Source organism: Eucalyptus grandis, chromosome 1, assembly GCF_016545825.1.
Source record: "Eucalyptus grandis isolate ANBG69807.140 chromosome 1, ASM1654582v1, whole genome shotgun sequence".
Lineage (NCBI taxonomy): Eukaryota > Viridiplantae > Streptophyta > Magnoliopsida > Myrtales > Myrtaceae > Eucalyptus > Eucalyptus grandis.
The window spans coordinates 14969144-14987314 of record NC_052612.1 but is presented as its reverse complement, the minus strand read 5'-3'; the positions used below and the strand labels follow the sequence as shown (position 1 = coordinate 14987314).

At 38.3% G+C, this 18171-nt stretch overlaps 1 pseudogene; it reads right to left on the bottom strand.

The window, feature by feature from the left end:
* Positions 1 to 1525: 1525 nt before the first annotated feature.
* LOC120295673 lies at positions 1526 to 17777 on the bottom strand (annotated as a pseudogene).
* Between the last annotated feature and the right edge of the window lie 394 nt (positions 17778 to 18171).

Here is an 18171-nt window from a genome sequence, read left to right as displayed (position 1 = left end):
AATTATGGTACCCTTGAGATGTGGATCACAAAACATAAAATACAAGTAGTACATCCCCGTCTTATCGATCTCAACAGTCATGCTATCCATCTTTATTTCTTGATTTCTCCCAGCAAAGGAAGTTGTTATGCGTCTAGGCCATTCGGGGTTATCTGGGATTCTCCGAATAATAACTTGACCTAATTTGCAGGCTTTCTCATCAGCCAACTGCGGAGTACAACATATCATATCAGATTTCAAATAAGAACTTCCGATCTTTTATACCAAGTATGATAGCCTCCACTGAGCCACTATTCTCTTGCATTCCATTTTGTGCATCAGCGGACTCCTTTCTCCTTATGAAGGCGACATCATCAGGCCTAAGTTGGGGAATCAAGATGAAGAAATCGAATCAATATCAATAATCGTAGGGAAAACCTTCAAACCGAGATTGATGAGGGTTTGCACGAAAGAGATAGACTATAAGATCGTCTGTCCCCAATCCAATAACAATATGCACAAAGTTCAAGCAATTGAGCAAACATATGCGTTCGTGTCTATAGAACAGGTAGCTGGCACATCAAAAGAAAAAAAAAGAAAGGAAAGTAGGCACACCAAGAGGTCCAAATATGATGCTTACATTACATGAACCATCAAATAGAAAGAACATCAGCATAATTTAGAGGCAGCAAAGCACTTAAAAATCACTCATGTAACGAACACAATCTAGCCCCGCACTTTGACTACAAAAAGCAATCGAGTCCTAGAATTCCCAATTAATCCCTAAAACTCAAATCAAAACGTAGGAAATCCTCTAGCGAACCCGCGGCCGACTCCAGACGATTCATCCAAAGGACTTCGATCGTGTTCTCCTGTGGATATACGTACAAACTGCATAGAATCTAAGCAAGTTCAAACACTCGCACGGCTGCAGCACAACGTTCCGGAAACCAAAACGAAGACGGAGCATCCATTTCGGACGCCGGCAAACCACCGAAATGAAGGAATCCGCACCTGATGAAGGACTTCCCTTGGGGCCGGTCGTGATGTTGGGAGACAACGTCGTGGAGGAGGAAGGCGGGATCACAGAGCGGGGGGCCGCGGAGGCCCTTGCTGCCGCCGTGGAAGAAGAAGGCGTTGGAGCGGGAGGTGATGGCCTCGTTGAAGTAGTCGTGGACGGAAGCGTTGACAGCGGCGATCGAAACCAAAGCCGCGACGACGAAGAAGGAGGAGAAGAACCCTAACCGACGGTGAGCTCTGCGCGATTCTCTCACTTCCATCTCCTTCCTCCTTCACCCTCTCTCTCTTCCTGAGTTGAATGAGCTTTGACAAGGGAACCAACCTCGGAGCTGAACTGAGATGCTTTCCATCTTCCTTATTTTAATTTCTTAAAATCCCTACTTTCCCAATAAGTAAATTTGGATTATTTGGATTAAAAATGATTAAACTTCCAATTCCCATTTTCTTATTTTAACTAAAGTTAGGATGAGTAAAGAATATTTCACTACTGATAGCATAAAAGATTTTTACCTTTCCAAATAGGAAATTACAAGTGAGGAGTGACAGTCTCCTGCTGATTTGAGATGAGCAAAGTTCTTTAGTAAAAGGTGCAAAAATGTCTCTAGGAATTTTATTAACTGTTATTAGAGTGCGGATGTAACATGTAACTTAATAATGAGGTTGTAAACTGTAATTAACCCGTGAGACAGAATGTAAAATGTAAGGAATGAACTACTTTACTAACCTGAGAGAGCCTGTTTCCCATCAGGACAACAGAAGACACCTCACTAGCAGCTCCAACACCACCACCCATTGCCACCCCAACATGTGATGAAGCTAAGGCAGCAGCATCATTTATCCCATCACCAACCATAGCTACAACTTTATCATCCCTGCTGTAATTCACTGATGAATTTCTTCTTTGATCTGGTTTAACCCCAGAAATCACCTGCTTATTCAGCATTATCATGCTTATTTCGTAAGCAATTCCCTCTAGCTTTCTAAAAGCAATGGTGCTATCTACATTAGCAGAGATTAAAAAAATACCTTTTCAAGGAATGCCAACCATGGATGCAACGTAGTCAGCAGTACTTCTTCTGTCCCTGATAGCATGTATACATCAACTCCATGTTTGGACAATGATGATACAACATGCCTAGCATCTTCTCTGATTTGATCCTCGATATATATAAGACCAGCAAGACTATTATCTACTCCGACATAGACGACAGACTGATTCTTTGGCTCTTCCATCAGTCTGATGTCTGCATCGACTCCATGCCTAAAAAGGAACATATGCAGGGAGAAACAACAGTAAACGTTTTCAACGGTCTAAAAGTGGCAAGATCCCACTGTGGTAATGACACATGCGAAAATACATAAAGACAGACAGCCAAAGGTAGCTTGCACGATCTAAGCTGTTTGGTTGAAAATATCGTGAAAGCCCTACTGAGCTCCAGTTGATTTTTCCTACTCACAGCTAGCAGACTCATGTTTTTTTACCACTATGTTATGTGTGCGAGGAGGTTCAGGCAAGGATCACGCACATCAGAATAGTGTAGAGCATTCTTTTTAAGTCTAGCTCTTTCCCATGTTCATCAAATAGGCAAAAAAAAAAAAAAAAACAGAGCAATTGCGATGAAAGAAATTATAAACCTGACAATTCAATGCTCGATTGGATTCTATCATGCATTCTGTTGCTCAGGGGGTACACTTTGCATCATGCTTTATTATTAATCTCTTCTTTAGGTATGGCTTGCCTCACTCTGTTAATAGAAATGATGCTTTGAGCTTTGTAACTGAACTAGAAATGCCTCCTTGGCTTCTTTGGAGAGTGAAATAGGAGGGCCATTGAGAGTCGAAGTGTTTTTTTTTAAAAATGTGATGAAAAGATGGTTACAGGTTTTGGAGTTGGATTACTGAAAATCTACTGTTTAGGATGGATGGTTTGTTAGACTTTGTAGGCTCTCTCTAATTTTTGTATAGGGGTGGTACCCACCCACTCACAAACACAAAAAAGTTAATGCATCCTTTACTCACAAAATCAAATAAAACAGAGGATTTCTCACATGCAACTGATTGAATGGACAAATTGAGATGTCATAGCTGTTGACCAATGTATGAATATGGATGTGGAACAAATAGTCACTAATCAAACATCATGAATTGAACCAAGTCAACAACTCTGCAAGTAATTCCTATAATCAAATCCTGGCGATTATGCATATTGATGTGCAGGCTGATAAGGCGTTACACAATGTCGAGTAATTATCTGTTCACTTAAAGGGTATTCATCTATTGTTCACTTAAATGACATCCTTTAAAAAGCAATGCATGCTTAGTCAAGCTGGTCATAAGACATTCTCACCTTCCCTACGAGGACATAATACGTTTCTAATCTCAATGAGACATTGTAAATTCCAGGTAAATTGTTATGAAAATGTTAGAAGACATAAGCAAGCAGCAGAGACATCTTTCAGAAAGTCCATGTCAGAACAGCACTAGAGCAAGTGTTGAGTTGTTCATTAGTTAGAAATTATTATATGAGCACGTACAGAGATGTCTTGATGAATAGACAAAAATCAACTAAAGACAAAAATCAATTAAGATTTAATTGTCGAATAGATAACAATTTTTTTTCTTATACAAACCAAATGTAAAACTAAGTAAACTAATGAAAACAGTACAAATATTTGGTGACTGAGTTTACAAAAGGGCAAAGTTAGAAGAGATCATGCAAGGATTAAAATTAGCTTCTATGAAAAAGGACATTATAATGTAGGGAAGTATTTGGGAACTTAATTACCAATTCTGATTTATAGTGTGGAGAACAGTAAGGGCCAGAAATTTACCTCTAATCCATTCCAAGTTCCCTACAGAAACTCTTTTGTTGTTAATAACTGCCACTGCACCAGAACCAGGTTCTTCAATGAAAGTTCCATCTACCGCCTACAAAATAATTCAATCCTTATTTTTTGGGGGGGAGAATGATATAGTAAATTTTGCACTAAAATTTTAAACTGACAACCCAATACCCACACAAGTCTATCATGTACTAACTAATTCAGCAAATACAAAGTTCACTTGTTGACACAATTTGTTGATTTCAAATTCCTGCTCACGAATGTAAAAAAGCATAGAGAAAATACTAGAATGGAAACACGGGTTGACTATCCGATTGTCATGCATTCTGACAAAGCTTACTGTCCGCAGATTGACATAGGAAAAATTGTTAAGCTTTTAACCAATTGATCATTGCTGAGAACTATTGTTCATAATCTAAAGAAAGCACCTTCACTTTTGGGCAATTCCGAGCTTGAGCTGCTTCTACAATTGCTTTGCCAACAGGATGAATTGTATTTGATTCAACTCCAGCAGCAAACTGAAGAACCTCAACTTCTGACCATGTGTCATCTGAATTATGTCTGTATAAATGACATATGTATGGTTACTTACCTTGTCAATAGTAATAACAACTCATGCATACAGCACTTCAGATAAATCATCTTTCACAGTGCTCCAATGTGATACAGAAGTAACAAACAAGATTACATTGAGCAATCATTCATTTCTTCTCAGAAACATGTAATGCATAATGGATGCACTAAAAAGTTTCTAGCTTGTTTTGTACATAGACTAGTAGAGATTTTTAGTAGATTTATCCAGCAGAATGAGGGTCAACTACTTTGAAGATGTCTTAGTAACATTTAGTGTCACTTTAACATCCTCAATCCTCATCAGGGTAACTTTTATAAAGAAAAAGGTCATCTTATGGTAAAAATGATGAGGCCATGCAATAATCGTGTAGGATTAAGCAAGCATCTCCTTATCCAAGCAATTAACAGTTCTCAGGAATTAAATCGTGCAGGAAAACACTTCTTTTATGGCAATAATCATCCAGTTCCCTTTTTTAATGGGTTTGGATCCTAGATTAGAGAAAATGGATTATTTACCCTCAAAGGAATTATGTTCTTCTAATCCTGTGTATATAAAATTGGGGCGGGAGTAATAGAAATGTAAATCTAATAGCTTCCTGACGTTGAACTCGTGTGGTTCCACATCGATCTGATTGCGAAGCACATTACTCATCCAAGTTTGGCCATATAGTGTGAATTACTGACCACAATGAGAAACATCAAATCCTTTTCTTCCAAATTGACAACAACAAGAAAAACATGAAAGCAATTTTATGCACCAAAAAAAAATGCAGGAAAGTTGAATCAATTTATTGTAAAAGCGACCTGGTCTCTGCTCAACCTGGAATCTATTGGTTGTGCACATCCTGGGGTCACAACCTTTGTCACAACAGGTTTGCCAAGCGTTAAGGTCCCGGTCTTATCAAACACAACTGTGTTTACCATGGAAAACTTCTCCAGGACACTTCCACCACGTAAAAGCAAACCTTTTGTTGCTCAGTGAAGTTCAACGAGCACAGCAGTAGGTGTGGCCAAGCCAAGTGCACATGGACATGCAACTACCTATAGTTACAAATAAAAAATCCAGTAAAAACCTGAAACCAACAGCCAATCGTTTTGTAGCCAAAGATAATAGTTCTTTATGTACTTAGTCTTTATTTGTCCTATGCATTTTAGAATGTCAATAAATCTAGGGCCATAAGATCTTACTGTTTCAGCCATTCTGGCAAAACTCTGGCCAAGAACTGGCTGCGCCATAATAGTGATTAGATTTGTCACATCGCCAGGAGTTTGTAAGATTTCACAAAACTCAACTATGAGTCACGGTTTTAACTATACAAAAATTTTTAGTTTATGTTGCACAAGCAATGACGGCCTTTTTCCCTTCTGCTTTAGCTAGGGGCATTCCATGGTTGCACGAGACCCAAAATGCACTTCTTTGCTTCATTCATCTTACTAGTACTCCATGGGCAAGATCTCCATCAATTCCTCCATCCTTTTGCTAAATGGATCCAGGATATCAAAAGCACTCACATTTTAGGTCCTCCTAATCTTCAATTCTCACCATTTATAGCATTTGAACCTCTACTCTCACTTAAATACACCCCTTAGACTCTCTCTTAGATCAAGTTAAATAAAAACCCCTACGTTCCAATTTCCAATATCTCTAAAAAGTCCCAGTTCTTATTTACTCCAGTTTGGTTTCATCTGCTAAAACCTTCATTTGCAAAAAGCGTACACCAAGAAAATCATCCTGAATATGTCCTGTTTCATCCATTACCTGTGCAAAGAGTAATAACTTAGGGCTGAGCCTTGAAGTAACCTAATGGTTTTAGGTTTCAGTTTCTCTCCCTGCATACCTACTAAAGTGTTTGCCCCATCATACATGTCCTTCGTCAGTTATATATAGGAAGCAAAGTATCTCCTCTCTTCTCTACAATCCTATAAATTCTCATGGGACCCTATCACGTGCTATTTTAAAATTTGCGAATTCTTTTGTTGATCACTGTACCTTTTCAACCATATTCCTGAAAAGCAATTTCTTCCAGGATTCAACTTAAGAAAAGAGTACTCATGCTACATAACACACCCCATCCCCTACTCCTTTATTGTGGCTAGGGTCCAGCCCAAGGGACAAAACTTACACAGGCGGTGAATCCATAATGAATGATATAAAACTATATTAAATTAATATTGAAAGTAATAAATATGTACTAGAATATGGCAGAGTTTAACCAGTGAGTTCCATCCTTTTCTACATAAAATATTTATAAATCCAAAACAATCTCTCTTTTTTCATGTACAACATTGTAAGTAGTTTAGAAGTAAAAAACAAATGGTCTTGAATACATAAAAAGAAGGAGAAAAGACAATTGGTCTGGTGCAGTTTACAAAATGTCAAACCAAAAGTAGAACCAAATTTGTCGTTTTGCTGAATTCCTGACTAAAACCAAACTAATATACTGAAAATCGAAGGTACTGGTGAGGCTGATTCAAGAGGTTTTTATAAGTCAAATTTGCTTCTTGTAGAAAATAGTGCTTCTTCCTGTTAGATCCGTTTCAACAGAAAAAGTTCCCCAAACTTGAGCATTTGGTATCCTATCCCTATTGGGCACTTCCTACTTTTGTCAACTAAAGATTGTTATGTGATGATCCAACACTTAATAATTCAACTAGATCAATCTTGAAAGACAAAAGAAGAAAACTGGATGAACGACAGCCATAGACACTCCTGACATCAAGAGTCAAAAGTGCAATCATGGTTCACTAATTATCAGTGACTATGTAAAGTAATTAACAAAGCATTGCAGCAACATGTGAGCACACGAAGCAAAAACACAACCTCGGAGGAAGTTTTGACATACCAGGACACTGCATGAAAGCTGCAGAGCCAAAGATACAGAACTTCCTTGATTAAGCAGCAGGTAGAATTAGTGAACCAAACACGTTCAGAATACAAATGTAGCAGCAGAGAGAGCCATTACTCCATAAGTAAAATGCCTGACACCTGATCAATCATTAGCAAAAATGGGTAAATCCACTTCAAGGAGATTTACTTTGGCAAATCTCTCCCTAGTGGTAAGACAGATTCGGTCTTTCCATATAGTTGCAATTTTCAGTCAATTCCCATGCCTTTGTATTAATTGGCAGCCTACTTTCCAAATGCCCCATGCCAATTTTGTTTAGCACAAAATTTTGAATTTGTATCCTCGAAACTGGTAAATTTTTCCTCTTTCAAATGTAAATATTCAATAATAGGGTACCATATCAAAAGAATGCTTACAAGACAGAGCATCCGCTATACATGTATGAATGAATGATAAATAAGATTTTATTAAGAAGGTACCAAGGGACACCGCCCCCATAAGAAACGGCTTCAGGTAGAAGCCACTCACATATAAAATTATGGAAAAAACTGTGTCTAACATTTCCAACAAAGTAGCGTCCATCAAGGACAGAGATTATGACACAGTTCGCTTTGTTTGAGCCAGAAATTCAGCAATATAAAATATATTTCAGATTCTTCCTTTTGAAAGATCTAAGAATTATAGCCCTTTCAACTTATTCAGGGAAAAAAAAATCCTTCTAGGCACAAGAGATAAATTTTCCTGTTTTCCTTGTCAAAGCAAATTAAAAAATTTGGCTATGAGTTTATTTTAACCTAGTTTTCAAGATCAACATTAGCATCCCTTGGGTTCATCATATCAAGAGTACCATGAAAGAGGTTTTGACTCAATATGGGTCCTTAGAGTCAACTTATTGTAGGTAGGAAATAATTTGTTTCTTATTCTATTGCAGACTCTGGGTAACAAGAGCAATGAATTCCACAGGAGAAGGATGAATATTAGCAACATACTGGATAAGAGGCTCCTATAGAAATCTATCTCAAGCAAATGCCAAAAAGAGTAAGTGCAAGTAAGACTCGTTTGAGATGATTGTCATGTTGCCTTGTTGCTTGACCACATACTACACCAGTTGAGGTTTTGAGAAGACTGGTGCTAAGACCAGAGTTTTGATGCCGTATGGATCATGCAAAATGACAAGGAGAAGTCATGTAGTCTGTCTCCTAAGGGTATGACATATTCACTTCGCATACAAAATACTATATTCCAGAACTTAAATTGACAATCAATTCATGAGCAAGCTACAAATTGTGTATTCTTCTTCTTCCACCGGTAATCTGCAATTTGTCTGGCATGATCCACCCAAAACATAGCAGTAAGTAATCATATCCTAACCGCAAGGGTGATAACCAAATCGTGGTTCAAGAAGAAAGTGACACAACCAATTCGTTTGTCGAGACGGAAACATTGTGAAACAGATGACAGTCTAATTTAAAATTGAAAAGGCTAACTTTTCCAGTCCCTCTTAAAGCAAAGTATTTGATCAGGGTCTCTGGCATATTTATTTAATCATGCTAGGGTAAATTATAAGAACCTTGTCAGCCAACCGCTGTACAGGAGCTTCCCTAGTCTGTGCTTCTTCTACAAGACGAACTATATCTCCCATAGCAGTCTCACCACCTGGCCTTTGCACTTCAACTGTAAGTGATCCATTAAGATTTATACTTCCGGCAGCAACTTGGCTCTGGTACAGATGAAAACATGTAGCAACAAGATACTAAAAGCTTATAAATCTGGAAAGGAGAACCTCCACCGGCAACAAGAGAACTTCCACAAAGAGTCAAGGGGAATAAAGAACCAAAACTTGATCATAAACAACTCATAAGGGAATGAAGAGACATTAAACAATGCGGCGATTTTGCAAATGCAAAACTGTAAGATATAAATGAAGAAAATACTGGTAATTTAGTTGCTGGTAACGGCTCTCCTGTAAAACTAGATTCATCGACAGTGCTTCTACCAGCTCTCACTACACCATCTGCAGGAACACGGTCCTAAAATCACAGAAATTAAGATTATGGATCATAATCCTACCAGGAAACAGGTCAATGAATCATGTCTTCCAAGTGTATTTGGATATATCAATTGAAGGTAAATCCACAACCCTTAGATAATTTCTCAATTATGAGGTCCTACAATCGCACATATAAATGAAAAAGGTGAGATGAAAATGACCAGAAAAAAAGAAAAAAACTGAAGACCTGCAATCGAACATTTAATGACATTGTTCATGTGAATTGTGTCTATTAAGTAGATAATAGTATCTCTTCAATTTGGTTGTCCAGGTGGATTGTGTCAACAACGGAATGATTCTTCCAACATTTTTGAAGTTTCTTGTTGCAGAGACTTGAAGATACAGTTAATTTCAGTCAAATAGTCCAAAAAAAAACTTAGCTATTAGGTGGAGGAAGATTGCACGAATATCGACCCATATAAACCTTGTGTACAAGCGACGTGAGATACTTTAACATCCCCTCTCACGTGCAACCTGGTATGAAAACATGTGGAATTGACGAATGGGAAGCCTCACACAAGAAATAATCTAGGGCAGAACCTGGCTCTGAATTCATGTTAGAAAGTCCAACTAAAGCTTAAACTATTAAATGGAGGGAGACTATATGAATATAAAGCCCATATAAACCCATAGACAAGCGATGTGGAATATTTCGACAAATTCGAAAACAAAAGAGGCAATTAGATCTCAGTACAGGGGAAATTCTTAACAACAAAAATTCCAAAAGAAAATGGATAGCAATTTCACAAACACATATTGATTCATCACATTTTTTAAATTTGAGATGTCTTAAGCATGAAAAATTGTAACATCTCCATATCAAACAAATAGTATACTAGTAAAGCTTAGCAAAAAATAAACAAAATGCAAGACTCTAGCTGTAGAATTTATGCATCACAGTGAAGTAAAAGTACATTTACTCACTCCAGGTAGTATAACAATCCGATCTCCAACAGCCAGAGTGTTACAAGGAACTTCCACAATTGAGCCCAAGTCTTCTTCATCACCAGAAACCAATAGACGAGCTTTTGAGGGTAGAATACTTAAAAGTCCAGTCATATCACTCGTGGCTTTGATTTTAGCTCTTTGTTCAAGGTTTCTTCCCAACAAGACAAATGCTACTAACATTATGGGTTCCTCAAAGAATGCCTTCCAACCCTGCATTAAAAACTCTGTTCAATATAATAACATACAGACTTTATCTCAAGTTAGCCATTACTAATCATTAGTCCTTCACATATCATGGAGAAAACAACCTACAGAAAAGTTTCGATACGACACCAACTGTAGGGGTTACACCATAGTTAGAATTTACTTTCCCATAATGCAACATGTAAAAAAACACCCAATGGTCCTCATAATTAGCATCCCAATGGTCCTCATATTGCTGTGCAAGCATATCTAAACGAAAAAGAAAGAATTCACAGTAGCAGAGACGTTCACGTAGGCACACACTGCAAACATAAATAAGTTCCAAAATCCTGTTCTTATTCCATGCAACATAAACTTGCCCAAATGGAACAAAATGTCAGACTCATGGGTCATAATCAAAGACAGAAGAATCTGATGCAAGAGTAGTTATGAGAACTGAGAAAAGAAAATTAATATATGCATGCTCAGTTCAAAGCAAAGGTAATTTATGCATCACTGACAGAAGATCCCCACAGAAGATCTAAATATTACAAGGTCACAAAAATGATCATGTTTTCAGGATGCCAATTTTTTTTTTTTTTTCAAAGCATCATGTAGCTGTTTTATCCAAGTATACCCGAAGCTCAACCTTTCAAGGTACCAGAGACAGCACAGTTTCATACATCAAGGAACTTGGTATATTTCCAGGATATTGTTCACACTAGCCTATACAAAGCAGCATGTCAACATCTGAGACTCTCATAAGCACTATAATACCTCAGATAGTTGAAAGCCTTTTTTTTCTTTTCAAATAATTGATTGTTGCAAGAAAAAATAAACAGAAAAACTTAATAATGCACCTCCATGTGCTTGTCCAAATCACACATCTGCCCCTATGTTCAAATAGCCTAAACTTTGTCCACCCAAAAAAGGGACAAAGAATTACCACACCAACTTTTTCTTCATGGATGCAACTTTGCCTGGACTCTATGTCCTAAGCCTAAACATAACTTTTATCAAAGAGTGTTTAACAGACCAAGTCCTGTTTTTTGGATGTAAATTTAGTCTGGTCAAATAATTTTAAGCATCAAATATTAGATGGCTAGACTAAATCTGCAGTAAGAGCACTATTACAGAAAAAGTAAAAGCACTTTCAATACAGAACAGAGAGTAGAATTTTACAAAGAGTATTAATCTACAAAATTATATGGGATCGGAATTAACTGCTTTAAAAACTTCAGCTGTGAGATGAATACGTGGTATAATATTTAAATACTCTGACAATCACTCCCATGGGTAGGTTGCACTTTGGACATAAGACTAAAGTGAATATATAACTGGGAAGGCGAATAAGGAGCTTGACAAAAATTCGAACCCAAAAGCTCCTGCTATGGTATCGTGTAGAATTTTGTAAGACCACAACCAACTTCTGCAAAAGCTTATGCTGTTAGAAAAAAGGCATGGTTTTAATATTCAAATACTTTAACATAACCAAAGGTTATGGAGTTTCAATAGAATTTTCCTATACAACACCACCATTTACTCATAGAATGATGTCATCTTTTCTTTGGCTATGATGGTTCATGAAAGGTACAAAAATCTAAAACTCACGCTTTGCAAAATTATGAAATTCATGGAAGACACTGTCGCTGGTCGATTGCAACTTGAGAAGATGGAAGGCTACCAAAATTAACTCTTGGTTAGGATTTTAATTTAAAAAATGACTAATACTAGCAAAATGACTAAAGGAATGGACAGAAACATGTATTGAGCCACTGTTTCTGTCCAGCACAAGCATTTACCAGAGAAAAGATGGGCACTGTGCATGATGCTTCAGACCAATACAACAGAATATTGGGAAATATGAACAAATCTCAGACGAAACATATATTCATAAAAGAATCAACTGATGTGCAACAAAGCTTTGGCAATGCCAAGAGCTATATAAGACTATTTGTCACGACATACCAGTTTTGGCACCAAGGTAGCCAATGTACTGACACAAAATGATGATAAAGCCCCAAGACCAACCAAAGTGTTCATGTTTGGAGCCCCCCTCAAAAGGTTTCTCAGACCGTCAAAGATAAGTCCACGGCCCGGACCAATCAAAGTAAACAATGATAAGGATAGATGAAATCCAGTCGAATGAAAAGCATGGATCCAAGGAGCCTTAGCTCCAAAGAAATGTGAGAGATGGCCCAAGAGGCAAACAGCACATAGTGCCCACGAAACTGCAAGCTGGCGACCTGTGAAATAATAATTTATGGGAAATACTAAGATGCATCAAAACAAAGAAACAGATAATCAAAATGTTTTAAAAAGAATGCCTAGGCTTTTTTCAATGATTTGGAAGAACAGAATGTCCAGATACTTACCACTTTCTTTGAGGCGATCATGCTTTTCATTCATCTTTCTCTCAAAAACTTTGAAAAATTGTGTCCCTCCTCCATCTGCAGTGTCAATTATAGGCATAAGATTGAGACTTCTCAGAGGAATTCATATACACTGGCATAAAGCTATGGGAAGGATTTTTCCCAGTTCTGAACTTCCATAGTTTAACCCCCTTTGAGATATGGAAGATTTTTTTCCATTCTTTCTCAGTCAATGTAAAAGAGAAATGAGGTAAATTTGAAAAGCTCAACCGACCTCTTTGGCAGGTTCTACTACCATACTTCCTAACTAAACCCTTAGAAACAATACAGAACATATTAAAGAAGGCAAATAAGGCATAATTGGTAAATTTTGGCGTTCGTCCCATGCGCATTCTCTTTCTGCCCCTCCACATTCGTCTCTTCCTCCAAGCCTTTAAATCCAGCTTTCTAAGTCCGAATTTAATTGCATGTGTTGCAAATATGTGGAGGGTGAGAACAGGATGATTGAAAGTACACTCATGAAAGTTGCCCTTTTTATCATTAAAACATAACATAACGCTTGATTGTAGCACGTACTTATGTGTATGGTTGTATGTTTGTGTACATAATGAACAAACGAATAGCCCTTCCTACCATATGCAAGAATCTAGACATATGAGGACCAATACTTTCCATCATTTGCAGATTTTTCACCATGTCATGCATACGGCAAAAGAGCTGAAAAAAGCAATGACTGCAGGTATTACACATGTGCTTTTGAAAGAGCAAGAATATATTGCAAAAGTGTACAGGTCCTGATGGGAAAGTAGCAAACAAGTTCATGCAAATATGATAACCCAACATGGTTTTCAAGTGAACAGGATTCTTTGATGCTGAGAAAGACACAACAGCAGTCAGCAAAGTACTGTTTCCAGAAGGTATAATGGGGCGCACAAACCAGCTACATACAAACCTCAGAAGGTCAATGAATGATTATGCAAAAGATCTCCATCTGGATGATATAAGCACTGTTCCTAATAAGTTTATACTTTCATTAAGATCAAATATTCAGCACCACTCCAATTCAAATTGAATCTGCATGGCTCATTAATACCCAATACCCATCCCCATATTTCCAAGGAGAGAATCAATTATGCACAGCATCTACCACTCCTTATCTATCCTTAAGAGATCCGCCATTTACTTATTTTATGTTTTATCTTTGCAAAGACTTTATTCCTTATGGTCTAGTATGTACAAAAACAGTGAGAAAAACAGCACTAAGTCATTGAGAGATTGAAGCCCATCAATGCTTAAAACCAAAAGACAGAAGAATGTCAAGTTTTTAGATCTGTTCAACTGGAAATCTATTAAACAGACTGCATTGTTTGCGTGCTGGATAGGATATTCTAACAAATTTTCTTCTCTCAGGAAGAATTGAGTCTCCCTTTTTGTGATAAAAATTTGAGTCAATCATCCCAAGCTGCAGGAAGCACTAGTGGGTGGGATGTGTATGCACAAGAGAGAGAGAGAGAGAGAGAAAGAGAGAAAGAGAGAGAGAGAGAGAGAGAGAGAGAAAGAGAGAGAGAGAGAGAGAGAGAGAGAGAGAGAGAGAGAGAGAGAGGATAATGCAATATATAGATGTAGTACCGCAAGTCTGCAGCCTAATTTAACATGTAAATTACCAGCTTGCATCATCATTGTGCAATATCATGAACCAACAGCGTAAGTCCTCCTTTGCAGAGTGGAAGATAATATTCAACAATTCACAACCTTATAGCAGCACGACATTACTGGTTGCTCACTGTGGACTTGGCAATAAAAAAATAAACGTAGGTTTTGCAGACATAGGTTATAATGAATTCTTCTCAAGTGTTGATAATTTGATTTTTATCAGGGGTCTTTCCTCTTATAAAGATAGTCAACAAGTTTGACATATATATAAAGGTCTTTCCTGAAAGCAGATTTCTATTCTCCAATTTCCTAAATGTGCTTGAGGCAGTAAAAACCCCCAAAAAAATAGAATCCATTATTGACATTGTAGGAACTACTTATATTGGGAGGTTCTTAGAGCTACAAAGACACAAGAAAGATCATGCTGTCAACAATCAACTTGAAAGGGCCCGTAGTTTTAATTTATATGTCAACTTCCATGCTGGTCCCCAAATCACATCATCATCAGCTCTGTGTTAGATCTTATTCTATTCTTTCCCAGGACAATCATCAACACATAGTAAGCATACAACTGATTTTAGATGACCCGCATATATTTCTTAAATAAGTCTTTCTGGAATAGAAGAAGGTAACCCCAATACATTACAGTTAGAAGCGGGTGAGATTAATAAAATACAAATTGCCGCCTATTGCACACAAATTCAAAACAACCAGTACAGGATCATTCTTCTTTGTTTCTTAACAATAACTAACTCAGATTTGCTTCCCCCATTCAACCATCCAGCACTGATGATCTTGAACCAGTTCCTCGAGAAGCCACTGATACTCACCTATTGAAGGGATAAATTGCAATGATTAATTGAGAACCTAGGTTTTCATATCTGAGGTATGCGACTAGTTTCCTTACTCACAAGTCCAGATTATAAAAAGTTTCAGAACACAATGGAACAGGGACATACCAAAGTTTTCTACTGTTACTCCTCACTTGGATCTTTATCATTCCTATGGTACAACATTGCCTTCAGTAGCTTCCTGACCTGCGACTCGTTTATCCATCTTTCCATCAATGCATATTAAACAGTGAACTTAAATAGGCTAACATCTTAACTAATTCAATTTAGGAGGCTGCATGTCTATGGTATGATGTTAAAATATCTTTATCTCATTGGTGAAATTTGCAGTCATAATGAGGGTAAGAAAGTTTAAGGCAAGACATTCCCTATTGAGGCTCACGATGGAAAGCTTTAGATGGAGAGCTTGAAGTTTCTTGCAGAAAACAAGAGTTGATACAGGTAGTTTCTCCACTTATAAAAGGTATATAAAATAGATCACCCAGATGTTCTTGATAACTAGAATTTCAAAGATGACTTCTCACAAATTTTCGGTTACAGGAATTTCAAAATTTAGCAAGAAAAAGGCTTTAAAATAAGAACTTTTGTACATTCAAATAATTCAGTTCAGGAAACGTCTTTGTACATTAAACGTTTTAAATTACTTGTGGAAGAGATATTAATCTGTTGATTCATGCGAAACTTTTGGCCAGACTTCAATTATTGCAAGACTTACAATTGGGTTTGCTATTCGACTAAATTGGATAGATTCTGAAAAGCAGCGCCCATGAGAGTCAAAATTCACACAAGACTAGTCACCATTTATCTCTCCAGAACCTGCCTGACAGGATGTGCTTAACAATCAAAAGCAGCATGTAAGGGATCCTAGCAATTAACAATTGCTGGTAAACCCTTCACTCACAAAATGTCATGATGGAACCAGAAAATAAGACACTCCAAAGTAAAAGAAGACCATAGGGACAAGTCAGTTGTCAAAAATCTTAAAAATGTTACGTGACACTTGATTGAACGAATTTAACACTTACAAATCTGTCTGTATCTGTAACAAGCTAAAGAGATACAGAAGCTAGTACTTCTAATTACTAGATGGAATCATCGACACAGAACATCTGTTGATAAAACATACGTTGTGTGTGGCAATGATATTCACGAATATAAGCCAAACACCATTTTACGATGACAGGCAGATAGTGAATAAAACTGCTTACCTCGTGGGTTAGACTCAAAGCCACAATTCGTCAAGTGTTTAGCAAGTGTTTCTCCCAACTCTTTTTGCCAGTCAGGCACAGCCTTAGCTTCAGATACAGGCCATACAATTGCTGTCTCGGTTGTAAGATTGACGCTGGCAGCGGATACTTTTGGCTGTCCAAAGTCAGAGCAGAAGAAAAAACACGGGGTTCAAATCTAACCACAAAAATTGATGAAAGTCATTTCTCCTGCAATTCTTTCCACCCCCATAAGAGATAATTTGGAACCTTATTTCTCTTTACATTTATGAGAAGACAAAATGCATAACCCAGAAGATACATATTCTGTCACACTCAAGTTCAATTCAAGCTGATAACGATTCTTTTCATAAAGAAAAATTGGACGATCCTAGCAACCTTAGAGAGTATAATAGCAACCTCACTTCAAGAATTACAATAAAGACAAAAGCAAATGGTAAACTCACTTGATTTTCCAGAATTCTCTTCACACTCGCTGCACATCCCCACAGGTCATTCCCTGCAGAGACGAAACAGAGACTCTCAAGTGACCGAACAATTAAAAAACATGATGTGCACCACGGAATGACATCTTCAGCAATACAATGCAGCGAAAGTTGGATAAGCATTGACAAAATCGAAGCTTTAGCTCGTGCATTCACATGAACTGCGAGAGAAATATATAAAGAGAGAGGGGCTTACTCCGACGTCGAGAATTATAACATCGGAGGAGACGGCCGAGGCATCCTCGGCCCCATCCACCACCGATCTCGCCTTCCCATCCTCACCGTCGACTCCGCCACCGCCGCCGCCGCCGCCTCCTGCGCCGCCACTACCGCCGCCGCCGCCGGGTCCGCCGAATGCGCCGAGAGGAGCAGCGGAGCTCGAAACGCAGCGCAAGCGGAACCTCGCGGAGCCGCCGGAGGGGACAGGGACGGGACCGGAGCGAGGGTCGGGGTGCGGATGCGGTCGGCGTAGATGCAGCGGAGCCGGTGGGCGATGAGCCGCGAGGGGAGGCATCGGCGGTGCGGCGACGTGGAGACGTAGCGGTGGAGGCGGAAGACGAAGGGGTTGAGGGAGGAGGGAGATGAGGATAGAGAGAGAGTCCTGGATATGGTCGACTCCATCGAAGCTCGCGTTCGCGCTCTCTCTCTGTCTCTCTCTCTGGTAAGCCTATCGGTTTGAGCAGCCACCGGACGGAAGGGAGGAGATGAACATGGTCGCAAACTGTTGGGGTCAATATGTTGACCGGAAAATTTCAATTCAGGACATGGGTGTTCCTATTTCTCGAATAAAGATAGGAAGAAGACATTTTTTTCATTTTTTAAATAAATGCATGAAGTGATGATATCAATTTTAAATAAGGACCTGGACTCTTTAGTTTGGTGAAGGACAATTTCATCTTTTAATTTTTAAAATTTTGCCTTTTTCTATTTTTTCTTTACAAACTTAGAAAAAAACAAAAGAACGGAGGGCACTCTCTAGTCTGTGGCCGCCATGCGAGAGCATGGCAAGGGCTACAACATCGTCGCCTAATTTGGCTGAGGGCGATCTTAGACCATCACCCAAATCTAGGCAAGGGCGTCACGATCATCGCCTGTAGCTAACCTTCGCTAGTCATTTCGAGTCCTTGATGACAAGTAGAGGG